This window comes from Acomys russatus, chromosome 6 (genome assembly GCF_903995435.1).
Source record: "Acomys russatus chromosome 6, mAcoRus1.1, whole genome shotgun sequence".
NCBI lineage: Eukaryota > Metazoa > Chordata > Mammalia > Rodentia > Muridae > Acomys > Acomys russatus.
In genome coordinates, this window is record NC_067142.1 from 29,294,212 (window position 1) to 29,320,486 (window position 26,275).

At 41.3% G+C, this 26,275-nt stretch overlaps 1 protein-coding gene across 1 annotated transcript in view; it reads left to right on the forward strand.

Annotated features, from left to right (window-relative positions):
• Thsd7b (thrombospondin type 1 domain containing 7B) overlaps positions 1–26,275 on the forward strand; it is an 839,983-nt gene that overhangs the window by 470,382 nt on the left and 343,326 nt on the right. The window lies entirely within an intron of this gene.

Genomic DNA, 26,275 nt, shown 5'->3' on the forward strand with positions numbered 1-26,275 from the left:
GTAATGCATTTCAAACCAGAAACTGAAATCATATCCCCCAAGGATCTTGTTAAATGCAGATTCTAATTCAGTAGACCTGGTTTGCATGGAGGGTTGTTTTTTTTCTAGGCACCCAACTGTTTCCTATACTTTGGGTGCAAAACTCTTAGTGGAGTGGAAATAATTAGCAATTTCTTGGCAAGAAAACATGTCACCTTCAAAGCCAAAAGTGGGTTCATAGATTTGGGCCTGACTAGCAGGTTAAAAACCTAAGTAGAGTGATGGTGGGGTTGAGAAAAAAAATTGTTGGCCCCTACTGAAAACTCATGTACATACCAGGAGGAGGACAGACTGGAGTAATTTTTAACTTCAGGACAGATACATTTCTGACTCTAGGTTGGGTCACCAGAGTTGAGGGACAGTGATGTGATGTGTGTGTATTGGTCAAAGTTGCCTTTGTGATGGAATCGCTGGGGAGTGTAAGAAAATGTCAGCTCCTGAATCCTATTGTCAGGTCGTCTGGTTTAATGTGCCTGTGGTGTGATTGGGAAATCACTAGATTATGTGATTCTCCAGCCTAATCTATTCTAAACCCCCAGACAAGCCAAGGTGGTTCAGAAGCCCGGAACATTAACAGTGATTTGTATCTTAGCAATGAGTGGGCTGTGTCAGGATTTATTTTGTCCTGGTCGGCATTATGAGCTAAATCCCTTAGTCTAAAAGGTATTTTCAAGACACGAACATTCTCTGGCCAGTAGCCAAACAGATTTCTTTTCCCATTCTTCCTTATCTAAGCCTTTTCTTAAAGCAGCAATAATCATCCCACATCCTTTCTACGCAAATCAAAGTTCTGTCGGGGCTCAGCCCTGTGGTGGCCTCTCTAATTTTTAAGTCCCTGTCATAAACTAATTGGATGCTTAAGAAGCTTTTTGTGGCATTTACCTCACACTATTTTCTCCATGCCTTCTTCAGCCTATACAGCAAATGCCTGCCCAAATGGACCTGATCTTGGCTCATTAATGAAGAATGTAATATGCCTCTTGCATCGTTTCTCACCCCTGGGGAATTTCCTCAGTGCACTCTTGTCTGAGGATCACCCTAGACCACCCTGGGCTCAATCTCTTCAGGTTAAAAGGGCATGTAGAGCATTGAGACTCCCCATAGGTGATGCTTCCCTGTGGTGGGGATTGGAAACACTCATACAGAGCTTAATATTTTACAATATATATTCACAAGCATTGTAGTCTACTAGAGGAAAACGTTGCTTATTTCTTATTGCAAATAATCGTCTTAGCCAATTATTATCATACTTCATGGAACTCCTTCTGCCACAGCTCTCGAATGCTAGATTTACAGATATGAGTCACGAAATTTAAAGTCAATGATGTTGATCCCACAAGATTTCTATCAGGCTGCCTTACATGAGACTCATTTTGTACTTTCAACATTTAATTAGCATATCAAATTTCAGACATGCACATGTATAACTTAATAAAATGTTAAGTATCACGTATAACTAATTAGCATGAAACACTCCATGTCTTCTCAGAACAGTGATCACAGCATGGGGTGTTCTTTATTTGTCTAAACTTTCCAATTGCATCTCCTCTCTAGAATACACTAATTGAAATATTTCCTAGATATATAGAGCACCTTATGGAAAGAAGACTATGGAGGATATAAAGTTATCAGTCTGGAGAATAAAATGAAGCATATGCAAAGCATATCTTCTGTACCTTCCAGGAAACCTTGGGGTTGATAGTTAATTATCTGTCAATCTCCTAATTAAAGGCCCAGGGAGCACCTCCTGCTTTCATCTCCAGGAGTGACTAGATGGCAAAGCCATGGTAACAGGAAGACCTGCAGCTGCAGGCTGTGCTAGGAGCCAGCAGGCAACCTCATTTGATGGTTTCCATTCTCTCTGGTGTCAGCCTTGGGAATTAAGTCTTAAGTTTCCAAATTCAAAATCAGTGATTAAAAAAACATCTTGGATAACGTGTCATAATAGTTAAGATTACAGACCCTTTGTATTTTGTTGTTGTTGTTTTGTTTTGTTTTGAATCAGGTTTTAACCTCTTTATTCCCTTGCTTTAATACCTTTTTTTATTCCACCCTAACTTTATGTGCTCATTCTTTGTTTTTAGATTTTCTTAACCCATTGAGGTGACTTAATGCTCAAAGACCTAAGCTTGTGTGTATAGCTGTAGAGTCATCTGAGCACTGAGGTGGAAACTACCTGACCACCTCCCCACTCCATGGAGTGATTTTGTCTGGTTTGATCATGTGTAGATGTCATCACAAGTGCTGTGAGTTCACATGTGCAACCTCTCAGTGATACCTAAAAGTGCACTATCTCCTTGTAGACACCTACCACCTCTCACCCTTATACTCTTTCTCCCTCCTTTTCAAATGATTATCCTTGAGCCTTTGGAGGAAGGCTGTGACCGAGATGACCCATTTAGGTTTCAGCCTTCCATAGTCTTATTTTCTGTACATTGGCCAGTTTTGGTCCTCTGTGTTAATCTTCATATGCTGCTAAAAGAAGCATCTCTGATGACATTTGAGAGATGCACTAATCTACATATATAAAAACAAGCTATTACCAATTGATTTAACAATGTTTGCTTGGCAGAATAATAGTAGATTCTCCCCCAGGACCTATGCCCTACTAGCAACAATTTATAAGCCAAGATAACAGTACAAGGTATATGTTCCATCCTGTGGAAGAGGACCTAAATCCAATCAGAAAGTGGTTGGTCACTCCCATAACATTTCTGCCGCAATCGTACCAGTGGGCATTTCCTACCAGGTGGGTTGTTATTGTAGCTTGCAGTGTTCACAGCTGGGTAAGATTCATGATTGTTTTTCTCTGTTGACCAAGCATTGTGTCTTCCAGCACTATGAAAGCTAACTAGTGGGTATGACTCTTTCAGACTTAGTCCAGCTTTATTTCTCCATATTTTATTGCTTAGTAGGTGATATCTTTAGCGATAGGATCTTGGCATCAAGTTCTAAGGTGTCACAAAGAACTGGTATGCCAGTGCTGCTTGAGTGTCTATGACACCCACATCAACAACACCAAAGAGGTAGCCTACGTCTACCACTGGCCTTTTAGCCACAGTATCTAGGTAAAGACTGCCCTCCATTTTAATGTAAGTTAATTTAAACTCTTTCTTTGCATGTGTACATACGTATTTTGGGGAGCCTCTACAGCATTAGGTTTTCAAATGACTTTTCCAAAGTTCTCTAGTGTTAGTTGTTTCTTCTCACATTCCCTTCTCTACCTGTTTTTCCATACCCACCCACACCACCCAATTCTTTCTTCTCCATCATCCTCCACTCTGCCTTCACACCAACTATGTCCCAATGCTCTTCTATTAAAATATCCCCTCCTGACCTCCTACCCATTTCCTGACCTCCATAGTTGCTCTAACTCAAAGCTACTATCATGGATTCTTGCAATAAGTGTCATGCTTTTAAACCCTGAGTTGAAATTATAAGTTACTTGAAACTTATTGCATTTCAATTTTCTCCTTAAGATGAGATAAATTAGTGCTTATTTCATAAAAGTGTTATAAGGAGGCTGGGAAATGTCAGGCTCATAGATACATATTATAGCTCTTATCATTATTATTAGGTGATAATGATGATCCTGACAATGAAAATAACATTTCCTGAAAGTCAGGGAGTTTTGTTACCAGGATACTGTGCATTATGAAGTCTTTTCTATGCTAAGATTATGGCATGTGTTTCCATGTCTTCATAGACAGATGAATGAACAGCAGAGAACAAGAATTTTCATTTCCCCAATGGTTGGCATATGATAGGTGTTATGATTTGGGTATTACTGCTCCTTTCCAAAAGCTTCACATTTTGTCAGCTTGCCCACTGTGGGCAGGGCTATTTTGGGAGAGTGTGAAAACTGTAGGAGAGGTCTTCACTGGAGGACTAGTTTACTGAGTGTGTTCTTGGTCACAGCTATCTCTTGAACAATTTGTTTTTCCTAACCTTCCCTCCTGTGATGCTCACCCCATCATATCCCAAAATAGTAAAGCTCAGCCTATAAGCAGAAACCTCTGAAACCTATGGTCCAAAATAACTCATTTCTTCTTCCAAATTGCCATGTCAGGTATTTTGTCACAATGACGAAAAGCCTAATGCAGTGGGTCCTCAGTAATTAAGATATTAAGAATTGAGTAATGAATGTATTAATGAACTTCAGGTCTTCCCCATAATCATTTCTTGTTCTTAAATTTTTTGCTTCTACAGATTATTTTAGCAGATCCAGGCAGGATATAACAGCCATATTGAATGTCCACGGTTAGGATGTTCTAGTCAGGACTTTAACATGCCTCCCACTCAGTGCATGCACATACAAACTCTTCTTCATGGTCCATTTCAGGCCCATCATCTCCTCTCCTCTTCTGGTCTACAGGCCCATGCAAGCCTTTGTCAATTTGAGCAGTGGATACGAAAGTGCTAACTTATTCCCAGATAACTTTGGCTCTCATGTGCTTGAGTAATTGAGATTTTGAGCCCAAAATACTGGCCTCAAAATGATGAATGTTGAAGGCAACCCTTTCCTTAGTCAATAAAGAAACAAAACCCACAGCTGAGTTATTACCCTTCTGAATTCTGAATAATGTTTTCTCTTCAATGCTGTCCTTTTTTTTCCCTTAAGAACTCAATTGACATGTGTAGCTCATGTACGTCTCTCAACTCAGTCCTGAGATAGAGTGCCTTTGTCTCTGTGGGTGCTGCTGGCTGTGATTTTCTCTCATGAGTGTGTAATTTAAAGCCCAGTGATCACTGTGCTCAAGAAATATTCCTGATAATTTAATAGGGAGCATGACAAACACTTGAGTTTGTAGATATTCCAGTGGTCAATCACTTTCCTGCCAAAACAAGGAGTTCTGCATAGAAATTCACACTGTTCTCCCCCAACTCACACGGCGGACCTGTAAGTGAATGAAATTTTCTTGATTAAAATTTGATTAAATTGTATTTCTGCCATGAGATTTTCTAAAATTATGACATCTCTGCCTGTCTCTGTTAAAATTCAACGTATAAAAATCTAATGTGTATGTGTGCATGTATGTATTTATGTATGTGTGTTGCATACATACATTATCTCAGATTCTCCTGACCATTTCGTTTATACAAGCAGGAACATGGCTTAGAATAAGAATTTCTAGTCAGTGCTTAGAACTCTCCATCCTACAGTTAGTGTCCAGCCAGGAAGCGCTTCACAAAGAAGCCCCTGCCTCCAGGCTAGATGTACTTCCTGTTCTCCTTTTTCTTGCTTTTCCTCCTTAAATAGAGACTCATGTATAATTATGAATATTTGGAGTCCAGAGTCATCAGCCACATTCTTCTTTCCCTCCTTCACTACTCCCAGGATGGATATATAAGCTTTATTAGCAGATGAGAGACCCAGACTCAGAAAGAAAAGGAAATTACGCTAGGTTTCTCAGAGTGTTCTACGTCGTGCAGAGCAGACATCTTTGACTACAGAGCGGTCTGTCATCCCATAGTTCATCTTGTTTAATGGCCCCTGAATAGAGAATCTGAGTCCTGGTATTTGGGAAGTGCATGTTGCACGGCATAGATTGCACACTGCCTTGTGTGTGTGTGTGTGTGTGTGTGTGTGTATACAGGTATGCACGTGAGTGCAGATGTAGGTGTGTGTATAGAGGCCATCCAGGGTTCTCAGCTCCCATCTACCTTGTGTTTTTGAGACAATGTCTCTCCCTGACCTGGAACTCTCTAAGTAGGTTAGGCTGGCCAGTGAACCCTAGTGATTCTCTGGCCTCCACCTCCCTGGGACTGAGCTTACAAGTGCAAATGCTTCGGGAGCAAAATTTAGTTCATAGAAGCCCTACACATTGTTTTCATATGCTGTCCCATAGAAGTCAGGACATTCAGTGACAAAGGAAAGTCTTTTGCTACTCTGTATATGAGGAAACATTCTCCTCAAAGGAGCCATTGTGGACAGAGCCCCCAAAGCAGTAAATATCAACTCAGGAGCCCTTCTGTCGCCCAGTGTCCTGAAGTCTAAAATGGAAAACCTGACACACTTAACTCCTACGGAATCATGGAACTTTACTTCATCACACTGCTTCTTTTTTTAATATATTTTATTAATTTATTCATATTACATCTCAATTATTAGCCCATCCCTTGTATTCTCCTATTTCTCCCTCCCTCCCATTTTCCCCTTACTCTCCTCCCCTATGACTGTGACTGAGGGGGACCTCCTCCCCCTGTATATGCTCATAGGGTATCAAGTCTCTTCTTGGCAGCCTGCTAGCCTTCCTCTGAGTGCCACCAGGTCTCCCCATCCAGGAGACATGGTCAAATACGGGGCACCAGAGTTTGTGTGAACGTCAGTCGCCACTCTCCATTCAACTGTGGAGAATGTTCTGTCCATTGGCTAGACGTTTATTGCAAATATTGTCCTTGGTTCGTGCCATAGTTCGAGCAGGACCCCTGGGCCCAGATCTGCCCATCATAATGTTCTTCTTGTAGGTGTCTAGGACCCTCTGGATCCTTCTATTTCCCCTTTCTCCCATGCTTCTCTCACCTAGAGTCCCAATAAGAAGTCTTCCCTTAGTACATTTACACATCACACTACTTCTTATCACGTTTATAGATGCCATAATCTGTTGATATGAATGAGCTAATTTATTTCTTTTGATTTTCTTTAAAACTGTATTTTCACAAATTCATGGGGTAAAATGTGACATTTTGATAAATGTCTATACGGTACAATGCTTCAATACATTAGTTAACTTATCTATCACCTGACTATAATTAATAATGTGTATTTCAACATGCTACAAAAGCAGTTTTAAATGTTTTCATTAACCTATTTCATTCTTTCCTGAACCTTATGGGGGAGCATTGTTATTACTTCATTTTCTGTAAATAGCAGTTTAAACATAGAGCCCAATTTGCTAAGCTAAGACCCTAAACGCGTATACAGCAGCAAACATTTGGCTCCCAGACATTGACCCAGCATCCTTCTGGGCTGTAGATTATACAGAGTGCCAAGGTCAATGTAGCTAAGTCCTGAAGGATGGAGAGCACAGTTTCCTTAGGGACAACAGACTTAAGTGGAAGAGGGTGCTCTTCCACCGAGAAAAGCCTGCTCCCTCTCTGCTTTGAATGCCTTTCTCACCACTGTCACTCCTTCCCTGAATCATATCAGGTTGTGAGCTCTTTTCCACAAAGCCTGACCTGACCCTTCTGCTAGAAAGAATGCTCCTCTCTCTCCTGGGTCCCACCAGTCACCTGTCAGGATGGTTGCTTGCCCTGGAGCTCCCAGACAAGGGCATTTGTTAACCTCTGAAGAATGGGAAGTCAGTGATCTAAATAAAGTCTTGCACTTTGCTATTCCCACCTCCTGGAATGTCTAGTCAAAACAGAGGGTAGACTAGAACTTAGCAACCCATGATAAATCCAGACAGATGCCAGCTGTACCAAAACTGCCAAAGAGGAGGAGGCCTACATCTATAAGCAAACTTTTCTCATAAAATTTTGTAAAAATGTTTTGTTTGAGGCAAGTCACAAGGTGAGATGGACTTAGAGAATCATATTCTATGTTTTCCTAGTAAACAGAATTAAGAAGGAAGCACTTTCCTTATCATCCTTATTTACTTACTCATTGATTTATGTGTCCATTATCATTTTATTATTAATTGTAAGGAAAGTATAAGACTATCTCAGGTGATCAAAGGCTCAGTCAACTGCTAACTCACCCAGGTTATTTCAAATGCAATCTCACCTTTCAACAAGAGTAACTACCAGAGGGGCAAGCTGCTGTTCTCAGTAATATAGCCTAGGGAAATCCAATGCAAGATGTTACAGGGGCTTCTTGTTTGATAAAATCCAACTCTCAAAGAATAAAATTGAAAGTTCCAATCACAGGCATTTTTGTAGTCATGACTGACCCCAATGTAAAGCTTAAAATGACTGGATCTGGTTCTTATAGTGACTTTCAAGGATACCCAGGTCAGAATAATACAGGCTGTTTGTTTCCACTCTAGGAAATTCTGATTATGACATTGGGACTGGGTCCTCAGTATCCGCATTTTTTAACAAACTTCACCTGTGATTCTAGGACAAACTGAAGTTTGAAAACCACTGTGTTGGAGAAATGATTTAATCATTGACCAATAGAAATTTAAAGGAGACATAATGAACATTTACTATAACTCTTATAATCAAAGCTATTCGGTTTGTGAGACCAAAAAGCTTGAAGCTTCATTAGAAAAAAAGGAAGCGCTTGATTTAAGGTTATTGCATGACACCTGACATGTTTAGACGTTATAAAACAAAATCCATTGTTGTATTTTAGAACCAGAAATGCAAGTAAAAACTGAAATTTCTCCTAGGATCATGATATTTGCTCTGCTACACTCTCATAATGGAATGGCCATCTAGTTTCAAACCAACTCAGCACTCAACCTCAATAAATACGTCCCTCCTCTAAGATGTTACTGAGGTACCCAAGCTCTTAAATGTGCTTTGAGTGGTCTAGGGTTCAGGCAAGATTCTCCAAGATGATCAAACTTAGCTTTGGAGGAAACCTCCTCTCCCAGCTACCAAGAGAAAGCAACTTGTCATCCAGTTGCTATTTTCATGTTGGTACTTCAGTTCTCAGCAGCATCTTGGAGTAGTACCTCAAAAAAAGTCCTCCCTGAGAGGAAGGGAACAGTGATGCCTGGGTGGGGGCAGCAGGTAGTGATGTTGGGGCAAGGCCTCAAATGGGTTTTCGTAGTGCAGAGTTCAGGATAAATTATTCAAGATGCTCAAGCTTAGCTTTGGAGGTTAACCCCTTCTCCAAGTTATACACTCATCCGCCCGTGTGCTGATCTACAGGCAGAAGGTATCAGGTTTTTTTTTTTAAGTCCAAAAGCCAGCAATTTCTCTTTGCACAGCCTCAAGCAAGGAAAAAAGCTGTTGTAAGTTACATAGAAATACAGAGAGGGTAAATGAAGCCCCAGAGAGTATAGAGACCACAGAATTCTTCATGTGGAATAGAAACTGAGAACGGAAAAAACACTAGGCAGGAGCATAGCCTGGGCCGGATAGATGCTGTATTTCAAACAAACCAAATCCACATTCTGTGTGTACTTGAATTCCCACCCAAATGACTCAGCTATGATTCCTATCCATTCCTGTCATAATCAGTATTGTTTTACAAACATAAACAAGCATACCCAGCAAAACCAAAGCAAATAAAAAAGCAAACAAAATCAATAAAAGTGGATTTGGTGAATGGAATTTCAGCTCAACCTGGAGCCCACTTCCTGCTTTCTTATTTTGTATCTAAACACTGCTTTAAAGCCCTATTAATTTTCTTCACTGAACAGCCAAGCTACATTACCATACATAAGTTCCACAATATACATGGGTATTCAGAATGATTTATTATTAACACGGGTTATAAAAGTGTGACTTTTTTCATGTGAATTTTCTTTTTCCTTTCAAAATGCTTTCACTTTGGGTTGGATGCATTCTCACACCTGCACAAGGACTCTGTGGATTATACAACGCGATCCTTATTAATATATAGAAATAGTTGCTTTTCAGAAGCCAAGAAACCCATGTTAATTAGTATTGTATTTTTAGACTTTCAATGTACTTCCAGTGAACAAATAAAATAAATTAGTTTTTGAGTTAGCTGGAATACTACATTTATTAAATATTTTGCAAATGAAAAGAATAAATTAATTATTTTCTACTTCTTGGCTTTGGTCCCATTTTAATATGATTCTAAATTAGAGTGTGGCTTCCAGAGAGTTTGACTCACTGCATCAGCTAACATGACAGGGAGTTTATAAACTGTTTTCACTTTTGCTACTACAAAAAAGCTAGAGGTAGAGTTAAATGTTGTGATCTTAATATGTCACATTGAAATTTTAGATTTTATAAAACAATCAAGTAATTTAAACAAGATAATAAATCAATGAGATGAAATTTATATTCAGAATGAGGTAAATTGCTCATGTTTTACGACCTGCAATTTGAAAATGTTCCCTAATGTAAAAAGTCAGCACTGAACATTCTGTAAATATCTTTGTGTTGCTTTACACTAAAGTTGCTACATAAAGATGGATTAGATGGAAATTCCAAATGGCAGGTTTTCAGTGATAAGAAATAACATATCCCCAAAGAAATATGCCCGGTGTGATGGGATAGCTGTCATTTAATCTTTCCAAGCTAAATTTAATTTTTTGATATCTGAATTCAGTTATTATGACTATACTTTGAACCCTTATGGATAATAAGCCGATGAATGATGGCTACACACATGGCCGGCAGTTCTACTGGGAGCGTGTTTAATGCTAACTTCCAATGACTGTCTCCATTCATTTCATATGCTATCAACTGATGAATTGCACTGGGCTGGCATTTAACTCTATTCATTCTGGCACCTAATTATCTCCTGTCTCGAGCACACCTCTGATTTGCTCATGTACAGTGGAAAGCACTTGAACTTGTTAAAGTCCAGCAGAACTGTGGTGGACTCCAGGTGTTGCTATCTATGTAACATAGATGTAACATGTGGCATTTGTGAGGCAGTATGCCAAGAAGATGCTTCTATCCCATGCAGGGAGACTAGGTCAGCAGTAGTTATTTGGAGTCATTTCCTCCATATTCTCTATAATGTTTCATCTCTGAGTGTAGAATCCACCATGATGACTCAAGCTCAAGCATCAAGAACTATGAGTTTTAAAAATAAGATACTCTTCTAGGTTTCTATGACCCTCTAGATCCTTCTATTTCCCCATTCTCCTATACTTCTCTCACCTAGAGTCCCAATAGGAAGTGCCAGAATCTATCCCAATCTCCTGGTAAGTGAAGACTTTCATGGGCCAGCCCTTTTGGGATAGTGTCCAATTATAAGTGAATATATTTCATGTGAGTCTTTCTGGGTCTGGGTTAACTCACTCAGGATCATCATTTCTAGCTCCATTCATTTGCCTGCAAATTTCAGGATTTCCTTGTTTTAATAGCTATTAAAATAGTACTATTTCATAGTGTAAATGTACCACAGTTTCTTTATCCATTCTTCAACTCAGGGACATTTAGGTTGTTTCCAGGTCTGGCTATTATGAATAAGGCTTCTTTGAACATGGTTGAGAACAACATCATGACGGGCAGATCTGGACCTAGGAGGCTCTGCTCAAACTACTGTACCAACCAAGGTACAGGAAACATTGAACCCCTATTCAGATCTAGCCAGTGGACAGGACATTCTCCACAGTTGTGTGGAGAGCCGGGACTGACTCTGACATGAACTCTGGTGCCCCATATGTGACCACTTTGCCTTCATGGGGAGGCCTGGTGGCACTCAGAGAAAGGATAAGCAGGCTACCAGGATGAGACTTGATAGGCTGTGACCATATGGTGAGGGGGAAGGTTCCCTTCTGTCACAGATCTAGGTGAGGGGACTAGGGTGAAAGAGGTCCCCCTCAGCCACAGTCATAGGGGAGAGGGGTAAGGGGAAAATGGGAGGGAGGGAAGAAAGAGGGGATACAAGAGATGGGATAATAATTGAGATGTAACATGAATAAATTAATAAAATATATTTTTTAAAAAAGAAAGAAATAGGGAGGGTGGAATGGGAAGATACAAGTGAGGGGATAACAATTGAGATGTAATCTGAATAAGTTAATTAAATAAAAATTAAAAAAATAAGATACTCAGAAGTTTGCATGCATCCATGTATCTTAAAGAGAGAAAAATGGCCTTTTAACAGAAAACAAGATAGTTTAGTAGTTACACATTGAATTGAGTTTCACAGATTAGCAATTAGGTTGGCATGTGGCCAACATGGCCATACTTCATCTTGGACTGTGCGGAGTCCCGCCTTTTCTGCACTCCTCTTCCTTTCCATTTCAAATCCCAAAGAATTGAGAATCAGTCAAAGCAGAGAATGGAAAACAGCTGATTCACAATTTTGCATCTCCTGTCTCAGCATGCACTGGACAGCTGAAGCCATTCCTGGAATGAGCACCTCTATTAGCAGATCAGAATCTGTGTGTCTTCTGAGCAGACAGGCCCCCCAGAAAAGGGAGAGCAAGAAATCAGGCACACAAGTCTAGTTCTTTCTCCCAGAGCCATGGTACAATGTCACATGGACTCCCCAAAGGAGCGGTTGGAAGAATTCAGGGACTGAGATGGCTAAGCTTGTGGGTTTTCCCCTGTGTGGAAGAGATCCCTACTGGGAGTCCCCTATGCTCGCCCACATGTGGACCCACACCCTGCCTTGCAAGCCTGCTCACTCCCACCCCTTGGCATCATTCGTTCTGACCAGACCTCTTCCATCGATTTCAGACTTACACACGATCCTCCTTCTCTCAGGCATGTGCACTGGAGCCTTTTCACGCCTGCTTTGCTCCATTCCAATGCCACCACCTCCGAGAGACCCTGACCCACTGACTTCTGCATCTCCTCTTCTTTTTCTTTTTCTTCATCACTAGAAGACTCTTGACTTACGGGAGCTATCTGACTGTTTAGCTGTACAGAACTGTTTTCAATTGCTAGAATAGGAACTTCAGATCTTAGTCCTGGTCTTTTCCTAAACTAGTGACATGTGGCTCCATAATCACTCACGGTGCAGGAAGGTCCTGAACTCGCTGTCACCTGTGTGACCTGGAGGGGAAATAAGCAATGCTCTGCAGTGCACTCTGCTGCTGAGCTATGGTGTAAGGTAGGCTTGGAGCAATGGATGCCTTTGACAACACTTGCAGCCCAGGAAGGAAGGGGTCAACAGCTTACAAAGTCATGGAACCTCTCTGTTGGCTTCCTTATAGCACTAGCCCCATTATTCTGGCCTGACTGTGAGCTCTGGATTGTGCTATTCTGAACAGTGCCTGGATTTTTACTAAGTGAATACTACCACAGCAACATATCACTAATTCAGGAATTATTTACATTGAACTTACTATATACTAATTTTATGATAATTGCTATCTACATTAAAGTGAATACCATGAGGATTCTTAACAGACTTCTAAATAAAAGATTAGGGAATATAAATGCATGTTTCTTTGCACCTGGATTAACATAGGCACGTGTGCAGACAGAAGTAACTTACCATAATGAGGCTATTGAGGAATATATAAAAACCCTGGGCTTTGGTGCATCGAGGCACTGGGCAGATGCTGGGTTTAGAGACATCAGGCAGCAGGGGATGTATGTGAGTGTAGCAGCTGGTCTTGCTAAAGGGTAGCATAGTTGAAGTAATAGTTACTAGTTAAGGAGCCAGGATACTTAACACATATGAAAGACTGATAAGAGAAATGGTCAGATACGTGGTAGACAGCTGGAGAAAATATTTATACCAGTCTGAGGAATCTCAATATTATCTTGAATTCTTATGGAGCAGTTTAAATGGTAAGCCTCGATGTGATAAAAAAAAAAATCACACTTGGTACTTTTTTATAAACCAGCATAGTAAATAAAGAGGTGAGACAAAATTGGAAGCTAGTGGGGAAATTAGGCAGCCACTCAATTATGAGGACGAGAAATGAGAATCATTTATTTCCCTGAATAGATTATGTGGCTCTCAGCAAAGCAAACAAATGAGCATACACAGCATTGTTTAACAGCATGTCCTTGTGGCCTGATGACCATAACTCAGCACCATTTAATAGTATCCTCGTGACCTGGAGCATGCTGGGTGTGCTGAGTCTGCCATCCATCCTGCAAGTCCACACTCCTAGGTGATTATGCAAACACACTCTTATGGGTAAGGTATTTTAGTGCCCAGAGAAACAAAACAAGACTGGGGAAGTATCAAAAGTCCAAGGAAACAACCTTTTCTACCTGCTATGAGAGTTTGCTTCCAGCAAGCTAAATATTGGAGAGTAGCCATGGAATTTCCCATCTGCTCTTGTTATGACCTATGAATAGTTTACAGAGCCCCATCCAAATGAACGTGTAGGCTCTATTGCTTAAAAATTATAGAGATTTTAAGACTGTAGCCTCAGAACATGAATGCACTTACATCCTGAGCAAATCACATGCCTAGGATGCTAAAAACAGACCTTAATGGTTCCATCTAATGTCTGGAAACCATCAAGAATAAGTTTTGAGTTTTGATTCCTGCAAACAGTTGCAATATCTAATGATTAATGTATTAATATATATTATTGTATTGGAATGCAATTCTCCTTGTCTGACCTTTGAACAAATAAGGATTGGAGAAACCATGACCTGAAAATTGTTCACTTTGCCAATTGGCAACAAGGCAGAGCTTTTCATAGCAGACAGGATGACCCAGGCTTCCTGACTCCAAACACTGTGTGACACTTACCTAGGCCTTGAAGAAATAAAAAAAATATCAAAAAGTTGAACTGACAAGACTAGCAATCTATTCAAGTTGGAATGAGTCGGCTCCCACAAAGAACCTGGTAGGTGATGGGCACAGGGGTTAACTTTCTTTGTTTTAAAGGTTATGTTTTCTATCCTGAATATCACAGTTAGTTTCAGCTATCAGCTTGAAACAGTCCTGAATCATGTTGTGGGGAAACAACCTCAAGTAGGGAATTGCCCAGACCAGACTGACCTGTGGCTCTGTCTGTGAGGCATTTTCTTGATTGACATTAGACGTGAGAAGACCTTACCAAGTGTAGGCAGTGATAGCCCCATGCAGGAGCCCTGGGCTATATAAAACAGCTAGCTAAATATGGCAGAGAAGCTAGCCAGCAAGCACTATCCACCCATGGTTATTGCTCAAAGTCCCTACTCTGAGTTCTTGCCTTGGATTATTCCATAACCAACTGTGACCTGTAAGCCAAGCCAACAAAAGAATTCCGTTCCTCCCCAAGCCAGTTTTGGTCAGTGTTTTAACACAGAAAAAAAAAAAAAAACAAAACAAAACAAGACAAAACAAAAAACAAAAACAAACAAACAAACAAAAACTAGGACACTGAACTTTCTTAATTACAAAAAAATTGTATTATTGTTTCATGGAGAAGCAATAGAAGGAGGTAAACAGAATTTCCTTTTGAAAAATTTTAAGTTTATTTTTTTAAATGTATTCACTTTATATACTATTTGTTGCCCCTTACCTTGTCTTCTTCTGGTCCTACCTGTCGCCCTCTTCTCTTCTATTCCCTTATCCTCAGAGAGGAGGAGCCCTTCTCCCCTACCAACAGACCCCAGCCTATCAAGTCTCATCAGGACTGCCTGCATCCTCTTCTTCTGTGGCCTGGTAAGGCTGCCCCAACAGGGGGAAGTGATCAAAGTGCAGACAACAGAGTCCATGGCAGGGACAGGCCCTACTCTCCTTAATAGGGGACCCATATTGAGACTAAGCTGCCTGCCAGCTACATCTTTGGGGGTGCCTAAATCCACTCCATGCATGGTCCTTGTTTAGTATATCAGTCTTCACAAGCTCCCCTAAGCCCAGATTTGTTGGCTCTGTTGGTCTTCTTGTGAAGTCCCTGTCACCTCTGGGTCCTTCAATCCCCCTACTCTTCCATAGGGCTCTCTGTGTTCTGCCCAAAGTTTGGCTGTTTCGATGCCCTGCTGAGTGGAGTCTTTCAGAAGACCTCTAAAGTAGGCACCTGCCCTGTTCCTTCTCTTCAACTGCATCCAGTGTCTGTTCTATTTGTCGTTCTGAATGAGAGCTAAGCATCCTCCCTAGGGTCCTCCTTGTTATTTAGCTTCTTGAGGTCTGTGGATTGTAATATGGTTATCCTGTATTATATGGCTAATATCCCCTTTAAGTGAATATATACCATGCATGTGTTTCTGGGTCTGAGTTATCTCACTCAGGATGATCTTTTCTGGTTCCATCCATCTTCCCGCAAATTTCATGATGTTCTTCTAGAAGAGTCCAGAGTTCCTATACAGTTTTCATCTTCTACTCAGAACAGTATGAATTGTAACTCCACAATACATGAATGGGGATTCCTAGTATCTAGCAGGGTCTCCTTTGTTCCTCTTCTTCCCAGAGTCAAAGCCAAGATAGATGAAAACCATCACTCTTCCTCTCTATTGGACATAAGTTTTCTTCCTAGGCCACAGTCAAAGTGTGTTTATTCTTCTTGTGTGGGGTGATGTGTGTGTGGGGTGTGTGTGTGTGTGTATGTGTGTGTGTGTGTGTGTGTGTGTGTGTGTGTGTGTGTGTGTGTGTGTGTTAAGGGGCAGTGTCTGACTAAAGCCTGCTCTGTACTCTGGCCACAGGCTCTATATTATGTTTCTTAATTTAGTACAATTGCCTAAGAGCATGGCTCTCACCACTGCCACAGAGACAATTTCCTGAGGGCTGGGGTGCTGAGATGCTTTCCCCTTTTCTTGCTTTTATAAACATGCATTTGTAAAACATTATGGAAACATTTAGAAGGAAATCACAAGGGAAACAAAAGGAATGTGAGTGTAACTGAAGGGGCATGTCAGCCAATGGTAACACAGGAGAGATGGGTCTGTATTAGTGTTTAAGAGAATTGGTGTTGTGATGTACACTGTGTTGCCATCACATTGTCAATGGTGTCATTGCGGCTTTGTTTTTTAAGGAAAACTCTTTTGTTAATTATTCTGAAGCATCTGTATGGGAGCATTATAATAATGGATTTTTACAAAACTGATTTTGCTATATATGAGTGGGTCGGGTTGTAAATGATGCAAACTTACCCATGAGCTGATGATTTCTGCTGGTGATGATCATCTCTGGGTTCTTTTGATAAGCTCTACAATGTATAAAATAAAACAAATGCACTTAAAGAAAACCAAATGGCTCCTGAGTCATAGTTTCTCTGTGCTAGACAAGTTTTACAAGAATGTCTGTTATTAGCTACTAATGTCTCCATTTTACCATTGATGAAAAAGTATGTTGTGAGTGACTATGTATTTATTCATAGTCTTTTTTAATTTCACAACCATTTGTGGGGTTGCCTACTGGGTTTTAAGAGCTACAGCAAGACTGAAAGTATCTCATTGTTCAGTAGAAGAGTCAAAAAATGGGAATGAAGTTTTACCTATACATGCATGGGGAGACCGAGGGCTTCCTGAAGAAGGAGATGGGGAAATCTTGAAGGAGCTGACCCTCTGCCCTTTCTCTAGGGAGGCAAAGGAAGTATCTAACTGCAGAGACAGGAAACAAACAGAGCCCGGTGGACCTCATGCAATGCTGGTTGCTCACTAGATACCAGACCCTGAACTAACTACTCAGTCTCACACCGCAAACTGAGGACTCCTCCTCTGAGGTGCCGAACACGAGCAACATTATGCATTGGGAATGTTTCTTTTTACTTGGGAGTATTTTCACGACCATAGTGACATATCTTATGTTGGAAACCGAGCAGACGTAGTATTTATTTTTATCTATATGCATTGTATATGCATAGCCTGGAAGTTGTTTTAGATGGTGCTCACCTCAGTGCTCACAAACTTTCAGATTTTCAGATGACAGAAGTTTAGCCTGGGCCTAATTATTATGCTTTAGAATTTCATTAACGAAATATTTCCTCCCTTTGAGGCACTAAAAAATAATCTCCCAAAGTTTGCCAACCTCAGGTTCCAAACTCTATGATTCTAAAAAGTCCTATTATAATGCCAAGCCTGAGCCAAAAATGGGGAGGGGTCACGATTTCAAATGCCGATACTTCATGTAATGGCTGTAAAAAAAATAACAAAAAATTAAGAACCAGTATAAACATACCATATGCATAAGTGTGCCAATAGGCTATGTTTGCCTTCTAATAAAACCTATGGTGGAGAAGGAAACATTTCCTGTTTTGATGTCACAATTCTTTCCTTTAACCCACCCTGCTACTTACTATTCCCCAAACAAAAACCATACTCCTAGAGCTAATGCTTGATATCCATGCTGTACCTGGGACCCTGTGCACAGTAGATCACTTTGTATACATCCTTGAAGGGACATTGAGGAGCCAGCATTTGTGGAGCTGCAGTGGCTGACAGTAGCTTTCAAACACAGCGAGCTTAATCACAGCCCATTGCCACGCAAGCCACTTCACCCTCCTGTGAACCAAATGGAAGGAGTCGGAGAGCCAGGCTACGCAGAGCTTCCCACTTCCTGTGTCTCTCTGAGCTACGTTTTCCTCCTCCTATGACCCAGAAGTGTCACCTGCATGGAATCTGTCCCTCTAGCGTTTAATACAACCTCACACATAAATAGCATTCCTTCCTGACCCCCAGGACCTAAAGCATCAATAGCACTAGGCAGTGTGAATTACTGTAAAAGAGTTGTCCTAATAAGTCCTCCGGTATTCCTGGCTGATGGTGGTGAGAACATCTTGAGTCTCTATTGCACAGGGCATCTGTGCCCCAAGAACCTGTTTGAGTGCAGCACAACATGGTGTTTTGGCCTTAATGCTGATGGAGCATAACACATTAGGAACCCTGTAGCAGGCAGCCACTCACCACTTCATCGTCTAAAAGAAAAAGAGGTCAAGATGGGGGCTGGGGATGGATATATCCCTGTCATATCAGCGAGAAGAAAAGACGAGTGAAACTCATCAATGCAAGTGATGTAGTTAACTCCCTTGTTTATAGTACACATTTCTAATGATACCCATTACAATGTGCTTGTCTGGAGGGCAGGTGGCAGTTTTAGATGGGTTCAGATCTGAAGTGATTTACTCAATGCCTTGGTTCCCTGCGGCTTGGCTAAGCATACTGTGTGTTCCTTTTTTGTTCTACCTGTTAAGTGAATGGTGGACGTTGCTATAATTAGTCAAAATCAGCTTTTTCCTCACCCTGAAAACTTCTCTTGTTGTCACCATAAAAACACAGACATTCTGATTGAACTATTTGGCCTGTAGGGGGTGGCAGTTTGGGAAAACATCCCTCTCTCTCTCTTTTTTTAAAATTTTTATTTATTTTATTTATTTTTATTTTTTTAATTTATTTATTCTTGTTACATCTCAATGGTTAACCCATCCCTTGTATCCTCCCATTCTTTCCTCCCTCCCATTTTCCCCTTACTCCCCTCCCCTATGACTGTGCCTGAGGGGGACTTCCTCCCCCTTTATATGCTCATAGGGTATCAAGTCTCTTCTTGGAAGCCTGCTATCCTTCCTCTGAGTGCCACCATATCTCCCGCTCCAGGGGACATGGTCAAATATGAGGCACCAGAGTACATGTGAAAGTCATACCCCACTCTCCACTCTTACACCCATCAGATTGGCTAAGATCAAAAATTCAAGTGACACCACATGCTGGTAAGGATGTGGAGAGAGAGGAACACTTCTTCATTGCTAGTGGGAATGCAAACTAGTGTAGCCACTTTGGAAATCTATCTGGTCCTATTTCAGAAAACTGGGAATAGGGCTTCCTCAGGACCCAGCTATTCCACTCCTTGGAATATATCCAGAAGATGCTCCAGCACACAACAAGAAAATTTGCTCAACCGTGTTCATAGCAGCCTTATTCATAATAGCCAGAACATGGAAACAGCCTAAGTGTCCATCAGTAGAAGAATGGATAAAGAAACTGTGGTACATATACAGTATGGAATACTACTCAGCTATTAAAAACAAGGAATTCCCGAAATTTGTGGACAAATGGATTGAGCTAGAAATGATCATAACGAGTGAGTTAACCCAGAAGGAGAAAGAGTCAAATGGTATATACTCACTTATAATAATCTCCACAGTAGCCCAAGGGGCATGTCCCATGAAAGTCTTCACTTACCAGGAAACTGGGATAGAGGGGAAGACATCCTATTGGGACTCTAGATGAGAGAAGCATGGGAGAATAGCAAAGTAGAAGGATCCAGAGGGTCCTAGAAACCTACAAGAAGAACATTATGATAGGCAGATTTGGGCCCAGGGGTCCCACATAAACTATGGCACCAGCCAAGGACAATACAGGCCGTAAACTTCAAACCCCTACCCAGATCTAGCCAATGGACAGGACATTCTCCACAGCTGAGGGAAAACATCTCTTGAGATTCTGATTTGCAGCCAGGCTTAGCAACATAAGTTGAATAGGGCCTTGCCATCAGGCATGGGTGACTTGATGGATGATGGAGAGAGTGCAAGCTCAAGGACTGTCCATCCATGCTCTGTAAGATAAGCTCTTTAAACTGTAGCTGTTTTAAGAGAAGCAATGTTGCCTATGTGAGACTCCCGACAGTGGGAGTGGGTGTGTCTCTGACTCTTTCCCCTTCACTAGGGACCCTTTCTGTTTACTGGGTTGCCTTGCCCGGCCTTGATGTGAGGGTTTGTGCCTAGTCATACTGTAACTTGTTATGCAATCTTTGGTTGATATCCCTGGAAGATTGGATCTTTTCTGAAGGGAAACAGGATGTGTGGATCTGAAAGAGGTGCAGGGGTACTAGGGAAATTGTGGTCAGGATGTATTGCATGAGAGAAGAATAAATTAGAGAGAGAGAGAGAGAGAGAGAGAGAGAGAGAGAGAGAGAGAGAGAGAGAAAAGCAGCAGTGATCAGAGAAAGGAAGTAGAAGAAAGTGGAGAAAGCCCCTGGAAGTTTAAACTTATTGCTTAGGCTGTATCACGTATATGGTACTTACCAAAGAGAGAAAATGTTTATTTGTCTTGACTCCTGTCTTGCATAGTTTATGCAAATATAAACATAAATTGCTCCCTCTGAAGTATATGTGAAAGACTTACACAGAAAGCATTTTAAGTTCACTGGTTGCTTCCCCCCTCCCCACCCCCGTCCACTATTTGCAAGGTGCTTTAAATCCCATTTAATCAGGCATCCCTAACAGCTGCCCTGTGAATTGGCCAGGCAATATTACCCACACAGGACAAGTAAGAAAATAGAAGTTCTGAGATGTTAAGTGCATTGCCCAAGGTCATGTAGCAGCTCAGTAATGAGCTGGGATTAGACACCACCGCCCAGAGGTCTTGCCTGTTGCCAGTTCCATTGAATTTGGTTTCTGCTGCAACGTGAGGGATGATTATGAAAATTTAAGAATACAGAAGACGCACTTTTCCAGCGATGTTTCAAAGTGAAAGAAATAGATACATACACCAGAGCCTGTTTCCAGCATTCCTAGAAAGTGTGACAGAAGAGCTTGGCAATCTCGCTTAGTTTCACCCGAACATAGATGGGGTCTGTGGCTTCCTGTGCATCTTGAAGTTCTTCAAGGCTGTGCTTGATGTCCCAGCTCTGAACACATGGTGCCAGGATGAATAGGGAGGAACTATATGAAAAACTTTCTGCATGCAGCTCTTCTGCTACATTTTTTAAACCACTTATGCTTCTGTTTCTCCTTGAACAAAGAGTGAGAATACAAGGCTGGTGGCCTTTGGAAAATAAATGCAGAGCTTATATTATCATCTCTGAGCCCACATAGAACTGTATGAAGGTTTTCAAAGAGAACGTTTGCATTGTTATCTGCCCACTGAGTTTCACTTTTGCCGCGCAAGGAGATTGCACAACGTGGGTATGTACATCCCAGTTTCTCGCACAGAACCCAGCTGAGTGACCCATAGACAGCAGATGCCTGCTAAATATTTACCAACAATAAACATCACTGCATATGCAAAGGTTTCCCTCTGAGACCTCAAGAGTCTTGATGACCTGCTACTCAAGTGAGCGATGGGCTGGCACCAAATCCCTGGTGTTGCCTTTATAAAGGAAGGCAACTCCGACTTTCTCCAAGAGCTGTGATGAAACTGTAGAGAGGCATTCTCTTATTGTGTATAGTTATCCAGGGATGTAATGAGGAGACTCAGGCTGCCCTACCACAGGCTACAGTCTTTGACAGTTGATTGACAAGCTGAGTGTGAGCCCCTTTCCTTCATGCCCATGCGCTGTGCTGATAGGCTGCTGACTCTCACTCATGTATAGCGTTTATTTGTGATGCTTCTACCCTGAGCACCCATCTAAAGTACACTTCCTTTCCCCTATAGTTCTTAATTTAATGATTCACGAAGAATTCTAGGGGCATCAAATAGTACTTAACTCGCTAGATGGGTGAGCTGCTATCTCAAATAATATTTGGTTTCAAAAATATATAAATAGTCAGTGACCAGATAATGTAGATGATTTGGGGGACAGCTGTGTAGTCTGCCTTTTATACACTTGTAAAATGAAATCCTGGGCTTCAGAAGAAACAAAATCTGATATTTTTCTTACATTCAAATAGGTGATGCTGTTGATAATGTTCGTCTGAGTGGTGAAAATGTTTATGCAAACTGAGGCACTTGTAAAAGTACACCAACAAATTGTTACTCTTTAAGTCAAGATAGCAACATTACCCAGGACTTTTCTCAACAAACAAGGCATCTGACCATCACATTCTTCCTCTTCATTGATAGGAGAAGACAGCTCACCGGGAACATGAGGTAGAGAGAAGTTATTGATGGTCACTTCTGAAAGCACACACTATGGAATAAAAGATTAGCTTCTAACTTCTCTTCACCTTTCAGAAAATTAGAGCTGATTCAACTATTGGAATGTTTTACTCACTCTGTTTTCTTTCTTCTTACTTTGTTTCATGAACTAAAATTACACTAGAAAAGGTCATCATCCTGGGCAATGTGCATATGCTTTATATGCCATATCTCATGACATTTTTACATCAATCAGAAACAAGAAACATTTTTTACAGCTAGAGAAGTTGTAAAGGAAAGGCCTGAATTCTAGTAGCTACTGGAGTTGAAGAGGTGTATGTGTCCCTAGGAGGTAGTTACTGCATGGCTGCTTATGAAATGTAAATCCTAAAATATCATTGGAATCATTTTTTCTTTTTTTTTTTTTTTTTCTTCCAGATGGCTAGAGAGGACTTACATTTCTTGGAATGGCATACTGTCTCTGTGAAAGGGAGTAGGCTGAGAGGGAAGGATTCACGGTGGAATGCTTGGAGGAGCATTTGTGTCATGAAGCATGCTGCATCCTTGAGGTCTATCAACAGTGGGGACATTTGAGAGGCAGGAGGGAGCGTTAGATGGGAGGCAAGAGGGGAAATCAGAATACTGCCTGTGATGTTGCAGTAACTATCCTGTTTTACTAATAGCCAACCATTCTGTTTTGTTTTTATACACCCACTGATCTCTGGGAGCCTCTCGCCGTGTGTGTTCACCTGGGTCTCATAGCTCCACCCCTGCTCTGTCAGGCATGCTCGCCATCTGCACTGGCATGTCCACTTAGTTATAAACTTAATGTCTATTCATTATTCCAAAACTCTAATTGAATAACATCCAGCATCAGGGATCAACACTTGGTGGCGTTTAATTCAGTGTGGTGTACTCCAGTTTACCTAACTGAAAAATCTCCCATGTCATTTTTCATACTTATTTCTTCTGATTTTGCTACCATTTGTGCTGGAAATTGGTGATATAGGCCCCACAGTTACTCTATAAATATCCCTTAGTGTTTGCAGCCCACTCACATGTATTTTCTATGTTAAATCTAATTCTTGATCTTTAAATTGTCATCTTTTCTAAATGTTACATCTTCCCACTATAATTAATAACTTAAGCTTAATTATCCCTGATGACTTAGTGATGACAGTACATGCATAAATCAAAACTGAACTTAAGAGAATTGTTTGTTAGCCATAATCATTCTTAAGCAATTGTTTATTTTGCAAATGAGCACTGTAATTTATTGTTATTTTCATAGGCCTAATGAGGTGGGAAACATCACTCATATCATTGATATTTGAGCCTTCTGCAGATCTGAAGACAGCTGAAGAACTGTTTGAAAGGAAACCTGAAACCATGAGCTGTGATTGGAACTCTTTCCTCTGAAATGCTCCCTCTCTTAGTGGAAAGATCACAGACTTTGATGTCTATGTATGGCAGTCTGATTGTATAAAAGTGATTTTGAGAAACTGTTTCCTTCTACCACTGTCCAGTTCTTATCTGTAAAGTGGGAAGAATAATAATGATAGTGTTAATAATACTAATTTCCTTCCCAGGAGTCATAATAAGAAAACACGGCAGTATATGTAAAATGTTCAGAATGGACCGGCATTAAGCTTATGGACAATTCCTGAGAACCTTTGGTTTAATATGTATATCTAGTCTCCAGGTGTCTTCTTTTTTTCCCCTTTTAAAAAATTAATTTATTCATATTACATCTCAATTGTTATCCCATCCCTTGTATCCTCCCATTCTTCCCTTACTCCCCTCCCCTATGACTGTGACTGAGGGGGACTTCCTCTCCCTTTATATGCTCATAGCGTATCAAGTTTCTTCTTGGTAGCCTGCTATCCTTCTATCTGAAGGCCACCATATCTACTTCCACACCTGCTCCCCAGAAAGCATCTCTCTGTGTAGTGTGTAAAGAAGGAATGCTTTGTCTGCTGTCATTTCATGAGAGGACCCTCGGTTTTGCTTACCTTGACTTGTCTGCCTTCACACCATGCATGGAGGCTGCCAAAGCATTTGTTTTTCTTATTTGTCTTGAGTAGATACAAACTCACAGCCCTGAGGTTGGCTTCCCCACTCTACTTCGGCACACTGCTTGCCATTGCCTTTGCCACGGGGATCACTGTATCAAATCTTTTACTGGTGACAGACTCCTGGAAAACCCTTCAGGACTGACTGTTCATTATGACCACTCAAAGAGAAGGGCATACACAGAATTTAATGACGTCCTATACATCCTGGTATTGTTTCCATATCTCAAGCTCCTTGTTAATTCTAAACCCATCTTTAAAGTCATATACATTTTCCTTCAATTGTTTAAAGAGACTATTGTTTTTTCCCCTATGAAAATTTACCCATATGCTAGTTGATTTTTTTTTTTTTTTACCATAGAATCCACCTTTTTCAGCTTCCACCTGAAAAACCTGTGGACATGGCTATTAGTGTAACTCTTACACAGACTTTGAACAATTTGCTCTGGAGTCACACCATCGAAGCAGTGTGTGTGTGTGTGTGTGTGTGTGTGTGTGTGTGTGTGTGTGTGTGTGTGTGTATGAGAATTAAGTCTATTAAGCCCTGTGGTCATGTCTTCACTGGTTGTTCTCTGTGTCTCTGTCTGTCTGTCTGTCTGTCTGTCTGTCCCTTTCCCCTTCTCACTGCCCCTATTCAGCTGCTTACATTAGGGTTGTTTCCAGGGTCATGAGTGAACGGGTTCTAGCCAGGAGCAAGAGCAGCTTACTAGTGACTACACGAGGGACGAAAATGTCCATCTTTCCCCTGCCACCGTTAACTGCCTGTATATTCCCGAGGAAGGGACAGGCCTTCCTCAACAATCTTTATCTGCCTTTGTAATGTTGTAACACAGTCTCACTCATTTCTTCCCATTATCTTGGATATTTATTTGATGTCTCCTAAGGTTATATCTGAGTGGCATACATACAAGCCCACACTTATGTACAAAGTCTAGCTAAAGAATAATGTTTGGAATGATTGAGCGTGGGTGGGGAGACATCCTCCTAAGTCGTCAACACCCAAATGAAGAGACCGTGATCCTGAAGCAGCATTTCAGTGGCAGTTGCTGTTCCCTCACTCCTTCACAGCCCACCTGGGGAGAGGGTGATCATACCATTTGCCTTGTTTGGGAGCAGCTCTCTCCTTGGAACTATGGCGCTCCCTGGTAGGAGACAAGTCCTTTGGATGGGACAGTTTAATAAGGGGCAGTTTCCATGGAATAGACAATGTTATCCTGATCTAACAAGGGATGATGGTTGAGACCCAGGCAAGAGACATTTGGGATACTGATCAATGATGGGGAAGGATGCAAGTACCGTAACCAAAAGGCAGAGACAAGTGTTAATAAGGATGTGTAAGAACAAGAAGGGTGGCTTTCAGAAGATGGGGGAGGGGGCAGCAGGAGGGTGACTGGGAGGAAGGTGTCTAATGGAGTAATCATTATGATCTCTTGTCTCCTGCCCTCTTTTGGTCCCCCTCCCAGTCATGTGACTATCACTCCATTAGACAAACCTCAAATGAGCCAGTGTGCAGTAGGGCTGATGGCATCCTGGCATGGTTATCTTCCTCCCCAGGTACCCAGCAGGTTATACAGGGGACAGCATGCATCTGGAGAGCAAATGGCGAAGAGGCTACACAATCTTCATTTCTGGCTCAAGGTCAGGACATGCGCAGACGCTAGGTTCCTCTTTCCTTCTGAAGATCTCACAAAAGACAGGGACAGATTATTTTCAGGAATAAAAGGAAATATTGCCCTTAGATGAGAGATCAAAACACATTTGTAGAAAACAGACATAACTTGCAGAGAGTGTGGAAGTAAGAAGCTGAGCACATGCCATGTGAGGCCAGGCCCTAACTAGTATAAGGTGGTGGCAACTGTGAGGAAAATTCACTGAGTTATGGGGCCTGCAAAGCAGTGGAGACTGTGCAGATAGAAGGTAAGAGTGAG